At 41.1% G+C, this 8,719-nt stretch overlaps 1 long non-coding RNA gene across 2 annotated transcripts; it reads right to left on the minus strand.

Annotated features, from left to right (window-relative positions):
* Window positions 1-4,099: 4,099 nt before the first annotated feature.
* Window positions 4,100-8,716, minus strand: LOC125802450 (uncharacterized). Of its 2 annotated transcripts, none has more exons than XR_007439587.1 (5): window positions 5,046-8,716; window positions 4,935-4,971; window positions 4,750-4,786; window positions 4,639-4,712; window positions 4,100-4,601 (listed from the first exon to the last, which is right to left on the minus strand). It is a non-coding gene; the product is annotated as an uncharacterized LOC125802450 (long non-coding RNA). The 2 variants fall into 2 exon arrangements; XR_007439588.1 differs by having other exon boundaries at window positions 4,898-4,971.
* Window positions 8,717-8,719: the final 3 nt, after the last annotated feature.

An 8,719-nucleotide genomic window follows, 5' to 3' on the forward strand; every position in this document is an offset into this window, starting at 1 on the left:
CTCTTATTATTTTTTAGATCTGTATTTTATTCTATGAAGGATCTTCTGCTCACTAACCTGCCTGGAAACAGCTCGGTCCCCCTCCGCCGGGTATCCGCCGAGGCGAGACACCTCCCGTCCCCAGACTGGCCTCCATCACTGTCCTCCAGATGGTGGATCCTCTCCTGCTGAGATCTACAGTTATGTAGAGATCTCTACTTCCTGAGTGGAGGTCTGGTCCTAACGGTCATAACCTTCCCACCTGCATCCCTGCGTCCCCCAGGGCTCATTCTGTGGTCCACTGCTGTTCCATATGTAAACATAATTACTGACTCTGTGCTCAGTGACCTACAGACCAGATCTCAGATCAACATAAACAAAACATAAACAAACATATTTCACACTGATCTGCTGGATAAAATCTCAGGGGGTTCTGGGTAATTTTCTCTTTTATGTTTTTTTTTTATCCTCTGTGATTTTATTCCCGTCCAGAACGATCATGTACGTGTTTACGTACATGTACATGTACATGACTACGCCTAAACTACAATAAAGATTGAGTATAAATTAAGTATATTTTTGCCTTAAACAGCAGAAACGTTAGTCTTGTAGCTTCAGTGTAGAACCAAACCAAACACGTCTCAGCTGGTTGTTGGTGTAGGGTTGTGTTGTGTCTATATTTTACCAAAGTTACCAAAACTCTGATAATGTAAATTTGTCTGAAAGGCTGACTGTTAGCATGTCCAAGCTAGTATTCTGACCTAGATCACCAACATATTCCAGATGGTTCAAGACCAGCAAGTTTAAGACTTTAAACAGTAATTTTACAAACTAATTTACCAGCAATTTTGATAAATCCAGATTCATAACATAACATTTTTGCCAAGTGTCATATTTTTACTTTCTGGCCTTGATGTTTTACCAATACAGGGAATGTTTTGGCCAGAATTACCAGTGTTTATATCAAGAAAACCGCCTTAACCATCAGAGACCATCTTACATCATCATAAAGAACAGTTGGAAGCCTTTAAACTGAAGGAACATCAGACTTTTAGTTCAATGTAGAACAATAGGGTAAGATACATTACTACGCCTAAACTACAATAAGGATTGAGTATAAATTAAGTATATTTTTGCCTTAAACAGCAGAAATGTTAGTCTTGTAGCTTCAGCATAGAGCCAAACCAAACACATCTTATCTGATTGTTGGTGTTGGGTCAGATTGTGTTGGGTCGTGTCTATATTTTTGCCAAAGTTGCCAAACTCTGACAGTGTTCACTTGAATGAAAGGGTGATGGTTATCCAAGGTGGCTGATGTAACATCAACAAGTTTTAACAGTCTTTAAACAGTTGTTTTACCAGCTAATTCACCAGCAATTTAGCCAAACTGGCCAAGTGTTTCTCTAATTTCTGGACTTGAATTTTTAGCAGATTTGATTTTAGTTCAGTGTAGAAGAATACGTAGTGTAAGATACATTACTACGTAAAGGCTAGTAGTTTGTAGAATGCAGAATCATAAATTGAGTATATTTTTGGTTTAAACATCAGGAATGTTAGTCTTGTAGCTTCAGTTTAGAACCAAACTGAACACCTCTTATCTGATTGGCTTGATTTCTGGTTGCTCTAGCTGTAAATGCGGTGGTGTGAGGTGTTTGCGCCTGGCTGTACGGCGCTGCAGCTGGCTGATGGTCAGATGTTGGGTTAGGAAAAGCTCACAGCTGCTGGGAAATATTATCCAGCTGACTGAATTAACCCAAAAACCCAAAACCCAGTGTTTACGGTTATCAGCGGCTCTCGCTCAGCGCTGCTCTACTGACTCTGATTATCATGGGGTGGAGGGAGGGGACGAAGAGGGGTGGAGGGGTGCAGCTGAAGTGTGGGACTTTCTGATGCTGTTAGCGTAGCATCGTCCTAGCGTTAGCATTCTGTCCTGCTGCTCCTGGATTAGCATCCCAGTGTAGCATTCTTAGCGTTAGCGTTAGCATTAGCGTAGTGCGGGAAGAGCATACTCGTACTCGTTCGGCGGCGCCGCGGTTGGTTAGGAATGCGCCGGTCTGTTCTCTCTCAGGCTTATATCCCTCTCACATTCTATCATTTCATTACCCTCCATCCCTCCATCCCCCATCTCTCCCCCTCTCTCTCGTTCGCTCACCCCCTCTCTCCCTCTCTCTGAAGGACAGAGGGTTTCCCACATCTCACAGTTGCTATGGTAACACTGCAGAGCGAGAGAGAGGGAGGGAGAGGACAAAGCACAGAGGAGAGAGAGAGAGAGAGGGAGTGAGCCAGAGAGAAAAAGAGAGAGAAAAAGAGAGAGAGAGGGGAAAAAAGAGGGAGAAGGAGGATGTGGGTAAGATTCTGACATGCTAAATGCTAACCGCAGCCTCAGATCAGCCTCCATGTTGCCTTTGAGACACAAACACACACTCGTGCTCACACTTGTGTACACACTCGTACTCGTGCACACACACTGAATTATTGAATGCATCTCTTCACGGTTTGCAGGTGAGATCAGATTAGATTAGATTAAATCAGATCAGATCAGATTAGCACTGTATTGGTTTGTATGGGAGCAGTGTCAGTAGAGTCTGTGCGTCTACGTGTCTACTTACCTTATCTACGAGTGTGTGTTTGTGTGTTTTTGTGAATGTGTGTGTGTGTGTGTGCAGTGCTGATGAAGCTACAAACGTGTCCTGCGTGTGCGGCGTGCGGTCACGTGACCGGGACAGACAGAAACAGAGGCGGAGTTAGAAAAGCACAATGTCCAGGTTTTTATTGGTAAAGTCAGTGTAGCGAATGGCACAGCTCCGACGCTCACACACAGAAGCTTTTGGCACGACCTCTGACCTCTGACCTGGGACTCGTCCTGCATTAGCATCGGCCACAGAACTCTCCGCCCCCTCCCGAAACCCCGCCCCCACAAAGCACACAGGGCATCGACTCATATCAAATAAAAAAAAAACAAAGAAAATCAGAATATTTTCCATAGAAAGAAACAAACAACGTAACAGGACGAAGCAGTCGGGGGGGGGGGGGGCGGTGGGGTGAGCGCTGTTATCTGATCATATGTTCCTGAGAGTGAGAGAGGGAGAGAGGGAGAGAGAAATGAAGAGGAGAAAGAAAGAGAGGGAGAGAAAGGATGCATCTCATAACTCTAATTGATGCCTCTCGAGTCCTCGTTCCTGGAAATCTCGAAGGACACGCCGTCCAGCGCTTCGTCCTGCTTCACTGCAGCAGCGGACTCTACTCCCCTCCATAGCTGTGAAGAAGCAGGGTCTGATTGCATTCAGCCACGTTTATAATTTTTATAAACAAATAAGTCTAAATCTAGCTCAAAAAATGACTCAAATCTAATTCATGCTTCATTTCCAATTTTTACTGAATCCAGATTGATGTTTGATCATCTGGAAACCAGATTCAATCTACACTTAGAAATACTCAAATCTATTCTAATCGATTCTAATGTTTCTTTTGCGACAAAATGTGAGTTAAGGACATCGACCGCGCTACCACAGCAACGCCTGAAGATACGCTCGTGATGTTTGAACTCGCAAACTCAATCTGACGATTAGAACAACAACCGTAAATAACAGTCTGATCTGTGATCTGAGAAACAGAATTCACAGAATCAGAAACAGAATGTTTTTAACATCGTAGAAACGTCACACCAATAGGACGACACCACCTTCCCTGTGCAACACTGACCCAGATAACATTCCCACATGGGCGTGTATCGACTAGACAGTTAGCATGCTGGCTAATTTATCTAGCAAGCAAGCTGCCTATTCAGCCATCCTCTACTTTCTTCCACGCTTTATTTTTTTTACTCCTAATTGTTGTGGAATATGTGCAAATGCACACCTTATATAACAGGAAAAGACGAAGTAAGTGCTGGTGTGAAACGAAAGTTCGGTAGTCTACGATGTGACCGGTTCAAAGAAATAGTTTGTCCAATTGGTTTAGAATGACGTTTCACCACGTCACAATTCATTTGTGTAAAGTTGAGAAAGTCAATTAATCAAAGGCTAAAAGTCGCATAATGTCACAGTTTGTCGCAAAATTGTGGCTACAAATCTCGTATTCTCGTATACTTTTCACTCTGTTGCCTCCTAGTGTGAATGCAGGGTACTGCAGCAGAGTTTTAAACACGTTAAGATCTCACAGAAATCGCTGTAGGAGGCGGAGTTAAAGCTACGAGATGCACCCAGATAGACTGAACAGAGGGAGGGGCCAGAATAGGGGAGGGGGCGTGACCGTGACAGAAAGAGAGAAATGCAAACACTTCCATAAACCTTCTGTCGTATCGAATACTGAACGAGGATTATTCACACTGACACTCAGTCAAAAAATAGAGAGTATTTACATCTGTAGGTTATTTACACAGAAACACACGGAGGAGTGATCAGCTACGCCAATGAGAGAGAGAGGGGGCGGGGCCAGAGGGACAAACACAAAGCGTTAATGAAAAAAATAAAAAAGAAACCGTCTGATTCGCTAACAGCGTGTACGGCTAAGCGTAGACTGACTCCTGCAGACTGTCTGATCTCAGGCCTGATTAATCAATCCCACAATTCATCACTGATCAGACATGATTAATCAATCCCACAATCCATCACTCATCAGACCTGATTAATCAATCCCACAATCCATCACTCACCAGACATGATTAATCAATCCCACAATTCATCACTGATCAGACATGATTAATCAATCCCACAATCCATCACTCATCAGACCTGATTAATCAATCCCACAATCCATCACTCACCAGACATGATTAATCAATCCCACAATCCATCACTGATCAGACCTGATGAATCAATCCCACAATCCATCACTCATCAGACCTGATTAATCAATCCCACAATCCATCACTCATCAGACCTGATTAATCAATCCCACAATCCATTACTGATCAGACCTGATTAATCAATCCCACAATCCATCACTCATCAGACCTGATTAATCAATCCCACAATCCATCACTGATCAGACCTGATTAATCAATCCCACAATCCATTACTGATCAGACCTGATGAATCAATCCCACAATCCATTACTGATCAGACCTGATTAATCAATCCCACAATCCATCACTGATCAGACCTGATTAATCAATCCCACAATCCATCACTGATCAGACCTGATTAATCAATCCAACACTGATCATATATGGTTGACCAATCAAGTACTAACAGAGCTGTTAACCCAACATTGATTAGAGTTGTTTATCACTTACTGACCTGTTTAATCCAGTGCTTATCAGATATCTATCTATATTACACTCATCAGATCTAGATTACCAATCCAAGACAGATTAGTCTGTAATCCAACGATCAGATCAGACATTTTAATCCATCGAACACTGAACAGACTTAAGAATTAATCTTACAATGATCAAATGTTTTAACCCAACACTGATTAGATTTGATAATTTAGTTCTAATCAGATTTGCTAATTCAACACTGATCAGATTTGATCATTATAATCAAACACTGATCAGATTTAATACTTCAATACTGATTAGATCTGATAATCCAACACTGATTAGACTTGATAAATTAACACTGATCAGATATCATAATCATAATCCAATACTGATTAGATCTGATAATCCAATTGATTAGATTTAATAATCTGACACTGATCAGATCTGATATTGATCGTGATGTGGTCAGATCAGGTCAGTCTGCGTGGAGTCAGACAAGGCAGAGAGTAGTGCTCTCCTACAGGGTGGTGATGGGTAATCAGATGCTGGTGCATGATGGGTAATGTAGTTCTGCTGGCTGTGGGGAGGAGGCAGAACGGGGACGAATGTGGAACAATAGAACATCAGTCTGATCTCAAACTCAGATTCAGTCCTGAACCTCCACCCACTGTAACACACACACACACACACACACACACACACACACACACACAGAATGATAGAAAGAAAGAAAAAAGGAGAGAGAGAATGGGCGAGAGAGTCTGAGGGAAAAACAAATTAGCATACAATTGAACAATTGCATGAACACAGATTTAGCATTGGACCTATTGAGTGTGTGTTAATGCATTGTGTGTGTGTGTGTGTGTGTATGTGTATATATGTGTGTGTATATATATGTGTGTGTATGTAAATATATGCTGGTCTGGTTCTGATGTTCCAGTGGTGTCGAGAGCAGCGCTGCATGCTAGCTAATGTAAATGCTAATCGGATGTTACATAAATCCATAAGAAGAGGAATCTGACTGCGGCTAATTCTGCGCTAGCGCTAATGTATGACTAAACGACCTTTCTATAACGCCCTTCTGAAGCTGTGCATCAGCGAAGACCGTGGACCCGCAGATGCTGCTAAACCCGTCTCCTAGCAACAGCGTAGCAACCAGCTAGCTGGAGAGCTATAGCCCCTGTATGATGTTAAAGCACCGGAGGAGAAGCTGGAATTAGAGCATCCTCACGTCCCTCTAAAACCTGCAGTGATCGATTTTTTTACCTGTTTATTAATGAATTATAAAGAGTCAATGAGGAATGCAGCAATGCTTTGGGTTAAAATATGTAATTACAGTAATTACAGTATGTAATAAATGTTAGTACACATGTGATAAATGTGTATTATGCTATTTTGCTTCTGTTTTCCAGGAAAAACAAAAGGCTTTTCTAGTGATCATAATATTAAATGATCACCTTCCAAATGCTTAAATCATTCCTGTATCCTAAAAAGAGGATTAATACAGAATTCTTTATAGTGAAATCAATAATTTGCCAATAATACGAATAACACCAGCCTCCTCTCTGTTCTACTGTATCTGAGGACACATTAGATCCTCTAAACCTCATGAGTTTGTAGCATTTGGCTCCATAATGCAATAAAAAAAAACATGATATTTCATCTTTTTGGCTTTTTCTCCGCTTTAGTTGGGTTGCAGGTTTGGCAGGAAGCTGATTGGCTCGTTTAGTTAAAGGGTGGGACTTTATTCTTGAACAGATTCTGTGTTGAGCGTTACGAGAACTCCCAGTTCTGTTCCAAACAGGTTGGTCTCCTTATTCAATAGATACAGCTCTGAACAAATAAGATTTCACTTAAAAATGATGAGTTTCTTTGATTTTACCAAATTAAAAACCTCTGGAATATAATCAAGAGGAAGATGGATGATCACAAACCATCAAACCACCAAACTGAACTGCCTGAATTTTTGCACCAGGAGTAAAGCAGCATAAAGTTATCCAAAAGCAGTGTGTAAGACTGGTGGAGGAGAACATGATGCCAAGATGCATGAAAAAAAAAACTGTGATTAAAAACCAACCAGGGTTATTCCACCAAATATTGATTATTTCTGAACTCTTAAAACTTTATGAATATGAACTTGTTTTCTTTGCATTATTTGAGGTCTGAAAGTTCTGCATCTTTTTTGTTATTTCAGTCATTTCTCATTTTCTGTAAATAAATGCTCTAAATGAGAATATTTTTATTTGTAATTTGGGAGAAATGTTGTCTGTAGTTTATAGAATAAAACAACAATGTTCATTTTACTCAGCCTGCCACAGGAAATAGATAAGCTATGTGGTATGGTATGTGTGCATTTGCACATCAGTGTCAGCAGTTGAAGTAGCTGAATCTGGCAGTAATCATTAGAGTGGGTGTTTAAATCAGTTTGGATGTACTCTGTGTATATTGAGGTTTGTATAATGAGGTTTGTGCTCCAACGCCTCGTCTTCATTTCTCTGATTCTAATTTTAGAATAAAGTTTATTTTAAAGTCGTCTGATTGGTCCGTCGGATATTATCATCAGCAGTCTGAGCTCTGAAGCTCCAAAACTCTGTTCTACTCTATTAAAATCATCTCTGTCCTGATAATGTTTATCTTATTGTTACTGTAAATCAGAACTGATTGGTCTGTTTTTACCTCAGCTCTCGGAAACTGCTAACGTTCTGGAATAGCCAGAAAAAGAGCCGCCTTTAACGTGAACTACAGCATTTATAGTGTTTAGTGCCAACTGTATTCTCTCTGACTCCGGCTGCTGATGCCGAACATTGTCAGTGTCACATGACACTGTGGATCAAGGAATGTTAAATGGCTAAATAATCCAGATGTAACTGCAGTGTAATCTGTATTAATTACTAATATTAAGGGTTCAAACTTTATCCCTTGTGTCCAGACATTCATAACTCTAATCCCAAAACCCTAATCGTAATCTGTAATCCCAAAACCATATTACTCTCCTTTAACTGGATGTGCCCCGATCATAACCCCCGTCCAAACCCCTGCACTGAATCTTTCATTACTCTTTATTACTTCAGATTGGTGCAGTACTCACCCTGAATATTAATACTGAGAAGAACCGAGTCAGAACTCATCCCTTCTTCATTATTCACTCTAATCCAGCAGCTCGGTTCTGCTCATCTCCACTAGAACACCAGAACACTCTAGAACGTTCGGACCTCACCGCAGGAAGTGTCTGTAAGTGTTAATCCCAGAGAACACCGACCCACGTTCTGCTGGACTGGCCTGATCTGCTGTTCGTGATCTAGAACGTTCTCTATAATTCTTCAGAACGTTCTCCTCTGTTCACACGGTTCTAGTATATTCTCCATTCTAAAACATTCAGTTTATTCACCCTGTTCGAGAATCACCCCCTCAATATGACGCTCCCTTTCCACACTGCTCTAGAACGTTCTGCTTATTTACACTGTTCTAGATTATTCTTCTCATTCCGTATTATAAAATCATCTCCCCTGATCTTCTCTGGAATGTTCTTACCAT

Source organism: Astyanax mexicanus, chromosome 6, assembly GCF_023375975.1.
Source record: "Astyanax mexicanus isolate ESR-SI-001 chromosome 6, AstMex3_surface, whole genome shotgun sequence".
NCBI lineage: Eukaryota > Metazoa > Chordata > Actinopteri > Characiformes > Acestrorhamphidae > Astyanax > Astyanax mexicanus.